Below are 16818 nucleotides of genomic sequence, written 5' to 3' on the forward strand. Positions count from 1 at the left end.
TCCAATGCACTACCCTATATCTCACCCTGTACCTCTCGCAATATATCCTCTACCTCCACTCTGATTCATCTAAACCTCATTCTAATACTCTCTCCAATGCACTACCCTATTTCTTACCCTATACATCTCTTAGTCTATCCTCTACCTCCACTCTCTGACTCTGCTTAAGCCTCATTCAACTACTCTTTCCAATGCACTACCCTTATTTCTCATAGCATACCTCTCTTAATATATCCTCTACCTAACTCTACCATTCATCTCAAACCCCATTCTACTACTATGATCCTCAATAATTCCCTCCTCTGTCCCTCCTTGCAACATCTCATACCTCTTTAACTATTCAGATCTCCCATACAAGCCTTTCTAAACTCTTCCCTCTAACTTTGCCTCCCTTCACCTCCCCTTTACTCACCCCAAACCTCCTCCTACTGCTATGAGCTCCAAAAATAAACTTTCTAGACCTTTCCCTCTTCTATCTCTCCACTATCCTTTTCAATCCAAATAACAGACTAAAATGTCCATCGCTCAAATTAATTACATATTCTCCTATACTAATTTCCCACTATTCCTGTTTGGGTTTCGGAGTAGCATGCTACCCGCTGAAAAGCACTTCAACACCTCAACAGGGGTAGCAAGTGCTATATAAATGCAAACCCTTCACTCTTCTATCACTCCACTATCCATTTTCCATTCAAATAACAAACTCACGTGTCCACCGCACAAATTAATTTCATATTCCCCTGTACTATTTCCCCACCAATCCTGGTAGGTTCCGGAGTAGCGTGCTACCGGCTGAAAAGCGCTTCAAAATCTCATCAGGAGTAGCAAGAGCTATATAACCGCTCAATTTAATGTAATATTTCCCTATACTAACTCACCACTAATTCTTTTTGGGTTCCGGAGTAGCGTGCCACTCCCCTAAAAAGCACATTGAAGCCTCGTCATGGGTAGTAAGCGCTGTATAAAAGAATAACAATTACAGTCTGCCTTCTCATATAGGCCACTGAAGTAGCAGCACGCAGTTCTCTCTGCATCTCACAGACAAGATTTTCTGGTGCCTCAATGCAGCGCCATGCTGGGGTCAGACTGGCCCGGGAGAAGCTGTGATGCATAAGTTTGAGAATGTATTTTAATATTAAAATGAGGTATTGTCTGTTCAGGCACCTCTTCACACAGGGCATGTGGGTAAGGCTAGCCCATCTTTGTTCCAGACCAAATTCAGTTATTGCTGGCTTCGTCTTGCGGGTCTACCATTCAAAGTCAGTCATGCTCGGTCATTTCCAGAATGATCACGGTTTAGTGCGGAAGAGTCCACCTGCCCCAACGATCCTCTCTACTGAACTGTGTCATGGGGGCCTCCAACCTGAGGTCCCAACAGCTGAGAAGGTGCTCCAGGCACTGCACCACTCACCACCAGAATGACACAGCTCAGCTGCCGCCTCACACCCGTGGCGCTATGTGAGTGCCTCTGTCGTCTTCCGATGTTCAACTCAGTTTCTCAGTTCAATCCAGGGGAGTCTGACCGGAGTGCCCACCGTTGATGGGGCAGGAAACCAGGTGCAGGACTCGGTCACTCACCAAAAGAGCCTCCCTCTGCTCCCGCTTAGCTCCTAATCTTTTCACATCTGGTTGTCATGGGGAGGAGATCATGCCCCCTAGGATGGGTCCTACCGCCGGATCACAGTTACCATTCAACTTAATGTCTTAGAAGCCCAGACGTTCATTGTGATGTGACTTTGCTGTTGACTTGCAGCGGAACCCCTGTCATCCATTATGACATCTTGGTTCTCACCAGCCTCTTCCTTTTTTATGATGACATCATAATAGCTTTGTGAGTCCTTTATCAGTTTCACATACTCATCCTGTCTTTGTTCACCACGTCCTCCTCTCTTTGACTGTCAAAAGAGTCCTGGAAAGGCTGAGAGGGTCATGCATCAGAAGACTGATACATATGAGGCTGTGTAATTTTATCAAAGTAACTTAAATTATAGTGTTTTTCAGTGGATTCTTGTTCCAGAGATCTACTTCGTGTTTTCTGTTTATCTTTTTTTAGTATTTTTATCCCAGCATTTTTTTAGAAGACACAGGTGTCTGCTTGGTGGTATCTGCATCAGATTTTGTTTCAAGTGTGGTTTACCATGCCTGGTTCCCAAGTTATCACAACCTATAGAAACATAGGTTTCAGAATTTTTTTTGGGGTAGCTTGTTCCTGATTTGCTGAAGGTATAGTTGTGAGTCACTGGGGTACTGCCAACACTGCTACCTCCCCTTTAATGTTACTTAAAATCATTGAGGATACTGTGGCAAAGTTGTCAATAAATTTCATCCCCAAGTCCCGGGCAGGGGCCGTTCTGTATTCATTTTGAATTTGTTTTTCCAGTTTAGGCAAAAAAGCAATTGATTGGGTGGAGTGTGTTAGGGTATACATGGCAGAAATTATAGTACCACATGTTGTGCAATCTTCAATTGGTGAAACCTTACCAAACAGAAAAGACATGGTGAGAATTCTAAATGTATCTTTGGGTACCGTAAGGGAAACACTTCTTCAAGCTGGTTAATTTTTTGAGTAATCCAAAATGGAATTTCCTCCCAAATTTTGTGGGTACTTTACCCATAACGGGATTAATAGTAACTGGACTGATTGCAGGAACAGCTAACTGTGGCTGCTCAGCATAAGCAGCCCTTGCTGGGGCAGTTGTCAATGTATGCATAACATATTGTATCAGTCTTCAATACAGTCTAAGTGATTATATATAGCATGCACTTCACCAATGTTTAGTGCTGCTGTATTTGAAAATGCTATGTATCTGGCTAAAAATGGCAAGGTTGCCCCCTCATTCCTGAGAGGATCCAGTCTTACATTTTGTGGTATATGTGGGAGGGTACCTTGGAACCCATTTTGATGTTCCTGGTATATTAGTGGTATTTCTAAGTATTGATAAGGTCTATATAAAGCGGGAGCTGCTGCTTCAGTGCATGTGGGAAATGTTTATGTTTGAGCATTGACTGCAGGGAAGTTTACCAAGGAATAGTAAACTTCACATTTGTAACCTTTGTGTGCCTCAACAACGAAAGTAACATCTCCACCCATCTTAACAAGTGCATGTAAAGTTAAGTGTGCAGTAACTGCCTATCTACAATTTTCAGGAATGTTTACTGCTAGTGTCATTTTAATGACTGGTATTCAAAGAAGGTAAACACTATAGTGGTGTAACCCTTTTAAAGGTTCAACCTTGAGCAACTTACAGACAAAAATGGGTATTTTCAATCAAGCTGAGGAGTATAGATCCTTTCCCCACAAATGTCTGTGTGTAGAGGTGAAAAGGAACCTTGGATATATGTGAGGAAATGACTCAGTAGACCCATTAAATAAGTCTCTGACCTAAAACGTTGGTGGTGCCATGTTATACGGTTCCTACAAATATAGCAGGGCTGTATATCAGACCAAGAGGAACTTCAAAATATTAGGGACCTAGTCCACAGATATCGTCAGTGAGTGTTGGTGGGTTTTGACTAGTTCACAATATCACATCTAATCCCTAAACCAGACAGAGTAACAGATGTTGTTGGCAACCTCTAATGGGACACTCTGACTCCCAAGGAATCCATGGAAACAGATCTAATCATTTTGTTTGTCACTCTTGCACAAGCAAGGTAAACACAAGAAAGCTGCGACAATGCATTTTCAAACATTTGTTGAAATGATTGTATTCTTGTATAAAAAGCAACAGCTGCGATTATCAGAAAGATAAGACATGTTACCATAATCAGCATTGCTAGAATGGCAAACAAGATGAACAATTCAACCATGTTAATAGTTGCTAATGTTTGCCTACTCCTATCTGTTTCTACACTATACGAAGAGAGCATAGCTATAGCAATATTCTGCCATGTCAATTGGGATAGTCTATCCCCAAACCTTGGTCTTAGGTGTCAGGAAGCCTTTCACAATTCACCGGTTATCTTCCTTAGCAGGATGGAGGTCAGAGTCAGCAGGGCTGCATCTCAGTCACAGTCTGCTGCGGTTGCGTGATAATTCCCAGCATGGAAATTTTCTTCTCAAAGAGGTTTAGTACAGAAGCTGATCATGTAAAGAAAAAAGCTATTCTTATCAACTGTGACAGAGGCGCAGAGCAGCTCTTGTAGTTTTGTCTAGCTAAAATGAAGTGCCTCCTAATGAGCATAGAAAAGTAAGAAAACAGCAGCTCTGTGTTCGTCATGTGCAACCCTGGAACTGACTGTACAAACTACAGGACTTCAGTGCCTATCACAAATACACACACAGCAGTGTGGCAAAGGGCACCACAAGAAAGAGATGTCAGTTCAAGAAGCTGAATCTAAAATGGAGAACACATGAAAGCCACACCACGCCACACCATGAGGAGCAGGGTCAAAACTGATTTGCATATGGCTGGGTCCAAACAGAGGTGGCATGGTGAGTAAAAGAACAATGGGTTGGAGTGCTACCCCAAGCAATTCTTCAGGGCATGATATTGTGCTGGATAAGCCCCCACTCGGAGTATCTGCTGTAACCCCGTTGCGTCTGAATCTCTGACGGCCGTACATGGCATCTCTAAGTATAGCGCTACATGGATGCGCTTTTAATTTGTTTCCCCATACTTTGGAAACATTAATTAAGTGATTGACAAGATGTGGTAAGATTTGGATCGAATTTTGAAGTGAATATTTATGTCAACACCAGGATACCCCGAGTGGGGGTTTATCCTGCAATACCACGCCCTGAAGAAGCCTGAAGTGTGGGCGAAACTTGTTGGCTGTTTTGGGATAAAAATACATGTGTAGTGCCAAAAAATGAATAAAAGGAAATTAAGGACATAAAAAGAATGAATGCCTCTGTCATCGTGATTTCGCTGTTTGTGGATTATCCCAAGGATGTTGCTAGAATATCTCCAACTTTTGTTCCTCTCTTATTTGTGCTCTCATGTTGGTATATTAAGCACAGGTTTAATAAGTGACTTTAGTGGTCCACCCTGACAGTGCTTGTGAAATATTATTTGAGGTGGGTTCTCATCAGCATCAACTAATACTGACATTTCTTACAGTACGACGGAGCAGTGATTACAGAAAAAAATGAGTGATTTTTTTCCCTCCAAAATCCGAATTCAAAATGACTAATGGCTAAACAACGCAGGGGAAGGAGTCTTCTGGAAAATAATATGAAGTTGCTACTGTGTGTACAATAGCCTCCCAGTCTCAGTGGTACTTTCTTCCTGTTTAAAAAAAAGACACCTGAACGATCCATTTGGGTAAAATTGAAGCTAACGAATGTGTTTTGGATTCCTTTTTCCAGTTGCTTGAGTTTAAAAAAATGCTGCTCGTGTTCAGAAATTAAGTTTCATACTCAAAAATTACCCAAACCGTCTGCTTGACTAAAAAACAACTTGAAATGTTTCTTAATTGCTCAAGTTAAAAGAACAGTCACTTCCTTTAGGAAGACGCCACTTGTGTTTACGCTGTTGTCTTGTTTCTGTGCATCACGTGTTACCGTTTTCCCTGAACTGGCTTTTCATTGTGCAGCGTGGAGTAATGAGACATTCTTGGTAAATACGCATAAGTTCTGTTACATGGAATTTCAAAAATTGTGCCAATTACACCAGCATAATTAAAATTTTGGCAAGGCTTACTACAAATCTACAACAATTAATAACTACTGGAGGAAAGTACTATCTATCATAAAGTGCTTCAACGGCTCGTTAGGGATAGTACGCACTATATAAATACAATTGCAATACAATTAGACCATATCACTGTGTTTTTTTAAAAACCAATTTTAGTTGATACATCGAAAAGCAGACATGATCCAAAAGTAATCAGAATTATGCATACAGACAGTAGGCAGGAGGACAAGTCTGCAAATTGTTGGGAAGAAGTGAGTTGTGTACTCTCCGTCTGGATAGCTCGGTGCCCACTATAAGTGTGTCTTTTTTGTATCGAAAGTGAGCCAAACACAAAGAAAAAAAAAAAAAGCACCACACCACACCACACCACCCCACCCACCATTGGAAACTCCCCAGGGCAACAGTTGTAAGGATTACCGTCAAGTAGAAAATGTATGAGAAAGCGGATCTGTGGTTGAGCAGAAGTAGATGGGAAGCGTCATGCCTGCAGCCGGGTAGATGGGGGCGCAGGTAGGGACAGGGTCTGGTACTCTCACCAGAGGGATGGGTAAAAGGCCGGGGATGGGTGCACAGAATCATCTCCTGCAGGCCTAAGAGGACTGAGAGTCATCTCCTAACTGGGGTATTAGGTCAAGGAGGATTAGGTCCCAGTGATCTGCTGTAGGTAATTTTCAGAGACCCCGGTATTCCTCTCTGTGTAGAGCAGTGTTCTCCGCCTGTGCCCCCTTTGACACTTCGGCATGCCAATGTTGGATGAAGGAGGGAGAGGAAGGCATCCACCACATCGCTATGGCTACTTTTGATCAGGAGGAGCACCAGCTCCATGAAACGTCTTGTGGCCTTCACAGTCTTGGAGTGAGGGTATAGCCCCAATAGCAAATGTCAGGCAGTGGTCAGACGCTTCCTACCCATGGCCCTCACTATGGAATGGAATGGAATGGAATAGGTTTTTGTATAGCGCGATAGCTACCCGCAGGCGTCCCAGCGCTTTAGCAGAATACAGGTGGGTGAAGCGGGTTGAGGTTATCGGCTGAAGAAGAAGGTTTTTAGTTTTTTTCGGAAGAGCAGGATGTTAGGTTCTGAGCGGATAGAGAGTGGAAGGGAGTTCCAGAGCCTTGCCGCGTTTGTTGAGAACATTCTTCCTCCACTTCTTTCTCTTTTGAACCTGGGATTGATGACTTGGAAGGCGAGGGTCGACCTCAGCTGCCTATTGGGATGGTAGGGGGTGATCAGGGTGTGATTCAGGATTGCTCCTATCCTCCAGTAAGCACGGTGGGCGATGCACATGCTTTTGAAGTTGACTCTATCCTTTACTGGAAGCCAGTGAAGTACTCTTAGTTCAGATTTCACTGATTGCCGGCGGGGAATGCGCAGGAGAGTGCGAGCAGCGCAGTTCTGAATAACCTGCAGTTTTTTCAGGGTGGAATCGGGGGCTCCTAGGTATAGGGCATTTCCGAAGTCCAGCCGGGAGAGGATTGGACCCTGGACCATGATCTGTCTGGCCTTAAAAGGGAGGAGCGGTAGGATCTTTCGTATGAGTCTAATAATGCCCATGCAGGTGGCTGCTAGTTTGGTTGCCTGGTGGCCGAAGGTTAATGCGTTATCCAGCCAGATACCCAAGCTCTTGATGGTATCCCTGGCTGGGGGTGCTGGGCCTAGTGCTGGCGGCCACAAAGAGTCAATGGATTTTTGGGGGGAGTTGCCCAGCACCATTAGCTCTGTTTTGTCGCCGTTCAGCTTCAAATAAGACTGGCTCATCCAGGAGCATACTGCTTCTATGCAGCCTCTGAGATCGCTGGAGTAAGAGGAGGGATGAGTCAGGGTAACCACCAGTTGCGTATCGTCGGCGTAGGACACGACTTGAACGCCAAAAGGGCGTATTATTTCTGCAAGAGGGAGCATATAAATGTTAAACAGTGTGGGGCTCAAGGACGAGCCCTGGGGAACCCCACAACTGAGAGGTTTGCTGGGCGAGGTGGTATTACCCTCACAGACTCGGAAAGAGCGGTCTGAAAGAAAGGAATGTAGCCAGGCCGCAGCAGTGGAGGTTATCCCTAGCTCTGACAATCTGTGGCGTAGGATGTCATGATTCACAGTGTCGAAGGCGGCAGTGAGGTCCAATAAGATAATGGCCGCAGTGCCGCCCTGATCCACGATCTTTCTAGCTCCTTCTGTTACTCCTAATAAAGCAGTTTCTGTTCCGTGCATGGGGCGGAACCCCGTCTGTGAGGAGTCCAGAGAGTTGTTTGTTTCCAGGAATTCTTTGAGACATTGATTTACATGTTTTTCCGCGATTTTAGTTATCCACGGTAACAGGGAGATCGGGCGGTAGTTCCCCGGGTTCATCTGATCTAGATTGGGTTTTTTCAGGAGGGCCTTAACTGTAGCTTGTTTCCACTTCGGGGGGACAAGCCCTGCTGAGAGAGAGTTGTTGATCAGGTTCTGGATGATGGGGAGGATGGTGGGGGTGATTGTTCTTAGGAAACGAGCTGGGGCTGGGTCACTGGGGGATCCAGACTTTACCTGTAGTATTATAGTTTCTAGGCTGGTAGGTTCCAGAGGTGGAAAGGTTTCCAGGGAGGTGGGAGGGGTAGGTCTGGTGTGCTGCTGTACTGATAGGGGGTGAGGGGGTGGGGGGAAGGAGGAGTAGATCGTGGCTATTTTGTTATAGAAGTAGTCGGCCTGTTCATTGCAACGAGTTTGTGCGGTCAGAGGATCTGGTAGCTTGTCGGGGAGTTTGAGCAAGCTTTTTGCGATCTGGTAAATCTCCTTGGGTTTGGATGCTGCTTCATTAATCTTATTTTCGAAGAAACTGGCTTGAGCTTTTTTTATGTCGATTTTATAGATTTTAATGGACGCCCGATATTCAATTTTGCTGGTGTGTGAATAGTCGAGGCGCCATTTCCGTTCCTGTCTTTTGCATTCTCTCTTAAGAGTGCGCAGGTCCTGTGAGTACCAAGGGGCATTTTTTGGTCTCTGTTTGGATTTGATGTCCTTGAGTGGAATAATAAGGTCTAAAGAGGTGCTGATCCAGTTATTAAAGTTGTCATTGCTGACAATCGGATCGGGGTTGTTCTCTGGAGCAGAGGCTTCCAGTGTGGATGTCCACAAGTTAGTATTGAGTTGCGACCATTTGCGGTCTCTGCCAGGGGCGGGGGGTGATGTGGGGCTAGATCCTGATGGTGCCCAAAAAAATGGGATCAGAAAGTGGTCCGTCCATGGGAGGGTGATGGATGGACTAACTGTGAGATGGGTACAGTTACTAAAAATTGGGTCCAAAAGGTGCCCTTTTTCATGGGTGGGTTGCAGTACTAACTGGGAGAGATCTAGTGCTAGTAGATTATTACGTAGTTCGGCGGCTGCCGAGTCCAGGGGGTCGTCCAGGTGCACATTAAGGTCACCTAATAGGGTGTAATTAGGTGAGGAGCAGATACCACTGGCTACCTCTGGGGCGAGCTGGTTTATAAAGTTAGTTGGAGTGCCGGGTGGTCGGTAAATAAGAGTCCCTGAAAATGTGCAGGTGGGGGAGAGGTCCAGTGAGAAAGTGAGGTGTTCGCAACTGGATAGGTTGGTTGGAGAGGAGCGGCAGGTGTAGCAATTTTTATAAATGATAGCTATACCGCCGCCCTTTCCAGAAGAGCGATCTGCTCGGAGTATTTGGTATTCTGCAGGGAGTGCTTGAATGACATCGGTGTCGGAGTCAGTTTGGAGCCATGTTTCCGTGAGGAAAATGGCGTCGGGGTCTTTGTCCGAGATCAACAGGGATATTTCTGTGGCATGTTTAGGGAGGGATCTGCAGTTAAGCAAAAGCATGCGGAACGAAGGGGGGGGGGTGGCTGGGTGGCTTTGATACTTACAGTGTGGGCAGTTGAAGTGTTTTGTGGTGGGATCCCATGATGCGAGGCACAGATCATTAGTGTAGCCTTGTAGTTGATGTAGCGTGTAGGAGGAGTATTGTGTGGGAGAATTTTGGCCAGCGGTCGTGGCCCCTGGTCCCGGTCGGTCGCGTCAGCAAGTGCGCTGTCACCGGAATTTCATAAGGGCACACAGGACCAGAACATGTTTACCACATCCACTGGTGCTGTTTGGCATCTGGGGCATTCATCTGGGGCCACGGGATAAGAGCTATGAAGCCATTGGGGGGTTAGGTTGTCCCAATGAGGAGGCAGAACTGTATATGCTTATAGCAAGGTTTGCAGGGGATTTTGCTGGGGTATTCTAGCACACTTAGCTACTCTGAATCATAGAATGATTGTCCTAGGGAGTCTTCCCACCTAGATTGTAAGTGTGTGTGTGCTGTCAGGGGTATCGCACGTATGCTCTATAGAGCCATGTTATGAGGCATCTCCCATGGTCTACAAGGTGTAATGTGTGGAGGAGTGGATGTTGTGGTAGTTCCGGGCCTCCGTTCTCCAGTATTGTTGCAGTGTCACCCGGAGTACTCCAGAATTCAATAATTACCCTTCTGGCAAATCCTATTGTTCCCAGACTTCTTGGAAGGACATCAGCTCTACCCCGTGAAGAGGTCACCCAGTTTCACAACTGCCGCTGCCTCCCACACCCCTGGATGCCTCCCAGTCAGCTCCCTCCCCCCAAGAATATACTCTGCAGCGGAAGCAGTGGAATTTAAGGGCGAGTGGTGACGGCTCCGAGGAAACCACTCCACAGGCACTGTAGACCCATGCGGCGGAGCAGGGGCAAGAACTCAGTCCCCCAGGAGGAGAAGTGGAACAAGGAGGCCACCCCCTACACTCACCCCGGGATCCCTGTTTAGTCCATGTGGTAGCCCGCCAGCCACCGGGCCACCCACTGGAGCTGGGTGGCCAAGTAGTAATGTGTTAACTATGGGGCACCTAGACCTCACCCAACAGGGAGCAACTACAGCATGCGTAGTGCCACTCTTCGTCTCCCGGAGCCCCATGTAACATCCAAGGGCCTGTCGAGGCGCAACAGGGTGGGCCCAGGAATTGTCACCGGGAGATTGACGAAGTGGTATAGCAGTCTGGGGATCGTCACCATTTTAGATCATGCTACTCGCCCAACCACTGAGAGGGGAAGGGTAATCCAGGAGGCTATCTGGAAATTAAACGTTCGCATTGTCCTACTGATGTTTCCCTCTAGAAGGTTGTCTGTTGCATGGTATATCTGGATTCCCAGATATTTAAAGGTACGCAAGGCCAGGTACTCCAAGTCAACCAGGACCGGCCACTCGGGAGGATGCTCCGAAAGAGGGAACACGAGGGATTTAGTGTAATTGATTTGCCCGAGAGCTTTCCAAAGGCGACCAAGATGGCAGATGGGTCCATCAGGTCACTGTAGGCATCTTGGAGATAAAGGATCATATTGTCTGGTCGAGGGAGAAGAGGTGTCTGGGTGTCTAACGTGTACCGTTACCATTACCTCTGGCTCATAATTGCGCTGTCAGTGTCTCCAACACCAATGTAAACAGCAGGGGAGAGACAAAGGACAGCCCTGTCGGGTGCCCCTATGTACAGAGTACCAATCATAGATATTGGACCATGTCAGTGTTACCACTTTTTGTTAAAGGCATAACCATCTGGATTTGCATAGTCGTGATTCACTACACTGCTTGTTTCAGTGCAAAAAACATTAAGGTATTTCCAGCGAGATTGACCAGAAGAAGATGACGAGAGAGAATTAATATAAAAGTTGACAGCCAAGACATAGCCCAGAGCTATGTCTGAACGATGCCAAATTCTACAAATATTTTCCTATGATAAAATCTCAAATATCAGACAGTTCATTATCACAGGGAACGATTCCATAGCATCAGAAACTGATCTTTATCTTATGAATTCATTATAGAGTGAACACCATCTCGGATAAAACAGTTTTTACCCAGCTGCCATTTTTTTATATTCTAACTTAATAAGAATATATCTGGCGCACTGTACTTTGTAACTTACGATGGATTCTGAAATTCCAATATGCTGCCTATTGCCACTTCAAAGAACATTATTACTCATACAGATAGGTACAATGTGGATGGAGTTTAAGAAGTAGGGTGATGGCGGGCGCAGGGCGGCGTGCGTGTGGTGCCACAAACAGAGAGTGCTGAAAAAGTGTGCGCCTGGGGAATAGTGACCAACCTGCCGATACTCATTTGAAGAGAGGTGTGCCATATTGAATCTCAATTCAACTTCCGGTCAAGTAGATCCATGTTCTGTTTTTGTTTTTGCAACATTTGCTTATTTATTTCTGGAATCGTCACAAGTCACAGGAGCGTGTACGTCCAGTGTACAGCCTGAGCGGCGAACCAGAGAAAAGATAAAGCGAAAACAAATCCGTGCCACAGGCGAGGTACATCATTGGTAATAATAACACTGTGAAGACATGTCGTAAGTGGAGACTCTAGATGGTGCATTTGTCTTCCAGGATAACTAAGAACAGTGGTAAACAGAGTAGTACCACAGGGGGTAAACAAAGAGGGGTAGTATGTGTTTGGGTGGTTCCAGACGGAGTAGGGTCCATATGGTTGAGCGGGACAAGGGATAGGGTAGAGTCATACGTCAGAGAATCATTCAAGGGGGAGAGGTGTGGTGCAGCGGCCAGAGCACGGGGCTCACAGTTCAATCCCCGGCGCCGGCGGCAGCTCAGCTAAGCAACCTGTGACACGAGGCAGTCTCTTATTTAATCTCCCTGAGGGCCCCCAGCGCCTTGAGACCCCTGGGGGTGATTCGTTCGCGCTTTACAAATACAGGATAGATACATTCATCAAGAGACAACGCTTCATTTCCAGCGAGAGGGATGAAATGCATGCAGGGCCTCATTCTGGGGCAGTCTCATCCGTCGGCAGGAAGGGACCCCATACCTCGATGAGGTCATTCAATTTGTATGCGGTGCAGGGCTTTAAGTGGGATGAAAAAACTGTGTGGGGGGGGGTGTCCTCTCAAAGGGTGGCCTATGTGATAAGGGTGTGGCTCAAAACACCTAAGCTAAAAACCTGTGCTTAGCATAGTGTGCCCCCAGACTGGCATTTGGCTGTTTCTGTCATTGCATCCAGTTATATAATACAACAAGTGACATTATACCTGCAAGCCAGGACCAATGGCTTTGTCAATGGTTGTTAGTTGCATAAGATAAATAAGCAACAACAATTGCTCCGTTGTATATAATATTAACAATGTGCAAGTTTTGAAATGATGAGACTGTGAAAGTACTATAGCCCGTCACAGCCGCCAGAAGGGGACTCAGTCCCCCTCACGCACTTCGCTTCGTGGCTGTCACCGCCAATGTTGTTTGCCTGCGCCAGGAGGCTCTTAAAAACTACGCGCACCAGGGGGCTGCTTTACTAGGCTCTGCCAAAAAAGGGAAATCTAAACCAGCTGTGAGGTCTGAGGCAAAACGGAAAAAGTGTGCAGATGGGTCACCGGACATTGGAGACATTGGGAAGGGGGGTTTAGTTGGTTGTTCACCTGCAGCCATAGATTACCCAGCATGCGTGACAATCTTGGTGGTCGATCTTCAGGTCCAAGTTAAGGCTATTGTGTAGGATGCGCTCAGTTTCCTGATAGCACGGGTGGATAAGCTGGCAACATTTTTTGAGGCAAGGGGAGGCAATCTGGAAGCAACTACAAGGGGGGATGAGCATGCCAGTTGCCCTGTAACACAGGCTCCTCCCCCTAGAATAAGACCGGACCCCCTACCTGCACAAAGACAGATTCCCACCACTGCTCCAAACCAGGCTAACTATGGAGTTATAAACAAAAGTAGGGCTCATTCTAATATGCTGAAAGAGCAAGTCTATATGTATTGCCAGGGGCATAGTTACTTGGAGGGGGAGGGTCCCGTCACTTGCATGGAAGCCAGTGAAGAGAGACCAGCCCTGCCATGTATTAATCTCCCCCAGCCTCAACCCGGTATGTCATTGTTCTAACAGGAGTACCTGAGCTCAAAAGGGGGCAAAGGGAATCACACCATGAATTAAAGAATAAATGTATGTTCTGGCTAGCGAAACAAGTAATTTTCTTATAAAGTGGCAGGTGAGATACTTTCGACATGTAGGGTTGGCTGGGTGGGTTAGAAATCGAAAGATGTGCAAGGGGACTGGATTGTGATCAACTTTAGAAACCCATTGGTCGTCCGAGCTCTACTAGACAGGGAACACATAGGCAGGAAGGGGGCATAAGTTCCCTTCCTTTGGGTTATTTTTATTCTCTAGGCTGAGCTCTGCAAACTAGAGAACAAAACAGACAGGAGATGGGGATGTGGAAGCAGAATTGTCATCCTACCAATTTGTGCCAGGAACAGCCCAGATCTTTGTTTTTTAACATACCAATAGCAAATATATATGGGGCCTTAGAGTCAGTTGATTGACTAAAACCACCTTAGCGCCAGGTAGGGAAACTCCAACGTCAGAGGGAGTCCTGGGCAGAGTCATGCAACCGAGTGAGATCCATCAACAGAGTGTGTTACCCAGGTTGGTGGGAAATGGTGGGAAGGTGTGCATTGACGCAATGGAAGGAGTTGATAGGGACCAATGGCATTAAGCTATAACAAGCCCACTCCCGCTAAACCCATCCCATGAGATAGCACAGGCCATTGACCTTTCCATACCGACGGCTTCACAATCCTCATACCCCGCACATGGTAAAAGCGATGCCAGTGTTAGTCCTAGAGTTTTTTTGTTTTTAGAAGACAATGGTTCCTATGTGGGCATATGGTCCAAAAAAAGGCCCAAGAGTTGCATCAGAAGTGAGAACACTAGGTCTGAGTTTAGGATAGGCAATTAATGCCAGAGGGAGCAATGACGTGTGTACATGGGGACAAAATTCAATTAAAAAAGCTGTGGGATTTATTTTTAACAAATTGCAAAAAAGTTTTCAGGTACTCACATAAAACAGTGACAACAAGCGTAATGTGATAAGCGAAGGTGACTTTTTTACATATATACATCGCATTGACAACACATAAGAGAACTCCTCATGAACAAATTATACAAAATTCAAGGAGTTCTTGTAGGGGGTCGACGGTGATTCGATCTCAGTGACTTGAGATCATCTTCAGGACATAGCATATGTGAGCAAGCTGGATCTATAAGGAACAATACATCATTTGTTAAGGTGTGGTCTCTGGAAATACTTATTCATAATTATTATTCTAGCCATGTGAAGTAGTGCTCCCAGTGAGAGGAAAATACCTCATGCTGATAAACGCTTGGTAAATTAGCGCCGTACACGGTCTGTTGAACAATTCCTTTGTTAGACAGGTAATTATAACAGTTGACTACCTTTTTATCTACCACCACCAACAAATTGTCTGTGATTATTGGTGGTGATTTTAATTGCCAGTTTAAGCACATGGAAGGCCTGAATAGCGGCAACCCCAGTGAAGAGGATGTACACTGAGCTATCCCCGAACCTTATATGCCGTTAATTAGGGATTGGACTCCATTGGTGCTCCAGCTGAATTCCCTTACACTGAAACATTCACTAAGGGCATGTAATGGCCAAACTAAATCAGACTCACCCGGAAACCACACTTTTAATAGATTAGGACACACCTCCTTCCTAGACTACATCCTGGTAGACACAAGATTTTGGTATAGGGTGATTGATTTTAAGATTGTGCCCCGCCATGATAGTGATCATAAAGCTCTGATTTTAGAGGCAGCTACACCAAGTGCTGAGAGTGTTTCTGACCCAGAATCCCAGCCTGACGATAGATTAACACTCACTAATTGCAGGAAGAGAGTCCGATGGACGGACATCCACCATTCTCAGAATAAACTGTCCTCTCTATATCAAACTGTCATTCCGTTTTTTATGGCTGCGAAGCATTCTATCTTAGTTAATACACATCTTTCTCCCTCATGCATGTTGCTGAGAACCATAAAGTACTAACAACTATTATGGCCAACATTTTCTACCCCAATAAAAGAATAAGGGAGCACAAAACCCCCCGGCAGTCATGGTTTAGTGGTAGCTGCCACATGTGTAAGCAAGCTCTTATCTCTTTCATTAAAGCTAAGGATTGACTTTTAATTAGAGAAAGGAGGGCGGCCTATAAAAGCACCATGGTAGAGGTTAAAAAAAGGTGGGAACGTGACAAGTGGGATACCCTGAGAAGGGCCCTAACTGCTCATGATATGAGGGCCTTTTGGAATGTAGTAAACACAGATTCCTCTGAAGGAAAACAGGCTACAGAGCCTAACATAGGGGCGACTGTGTGGAAGGTGCACTTTGAGACTGTCTATTTAAGGGCAGAGGATTAGGGTAGCATAATATCAAATCTGTTTACCCCCCACAGACAAACTGCATCGGGCCCCAGTGATAACCCTCAAGGAGATAACTGATGCCTGGAGCAAAGTAGCACCATCTAAAGCTCCAGGGCTAGTTAAGATCTCGGGGGACCTCTTTCGAAGCGAACCTACTGTCTCGTCCCCCTATCTGTTTACCCTGTTTAATGCTATCTTACAAGGAATGGTGATACCTGTACCTGGGCTGGAGCAGAAATCCTTCCAGTCTATACAAAGGGCTCACCACTCTTCCCCACAAATTATAAACATATAAGTCTCATCGATGTCAGCCAAAACATATTCACCCGAGTATTGTTGGGACAACTCCAGAGCTGGATGGAAGAGCACAACATCCTTAGCCCATTTCAGGCCGGCTTTAGAGAGAAGATGTCCACAACAGACCAAATCTTTGGGCCCCAACTGTTACATTGGAAAACAGTGTTGATTGAGGGCGGCAACCTCTATCTAATCTTCATGGACCTAACATCTCCGTTTGATTTGGTACCGAGAGATAAATTGTGGGCAACTTTAAGAGTACTGGGGGCTCCAGCTTATCTTTGCCACCTGTTGAAACGGTTACATGAAGGCAACTTTGCCCAAACAGGGTTTGGCAAACATGGAGAACTCACTGCCCCCATACCTGTAGACAGAGGTGTTCGACAAGGCTGCGTCCTTGCCCCCACCCTTTTCTGTCTTTTTATAAATGGACTTGTGGAGCTGTGACTGCGGAGAAGGACATAGACGCACCCAAGCTGGCGAATTGCAAAGTACTGGCTATGATGTTTGCCGACAAAACTCTTTTGCTTTCAAAAAGACCTATGGGCAGACAGAGGGCCCTCAACAACTTCAACACCTTTTATACATTTAATTCGAGATTAATATTCAGAAGACAAAATATATGATGTTTAATGCAAGTAGCAG

This window comes from Triturus cristatus, chromosome 2_2, assembly GCF_964204655.1.
Source record: "Triturus cristatus chromosome 2_2, aTriCri1.1, whole genome shotgun sequence".
Classification (NCBI taxonomy): Eukaryota; Metazoa; Chordata; class Amphibia; order Caudata; family Salamandridae; genus Triturus; species Triturus cristatus.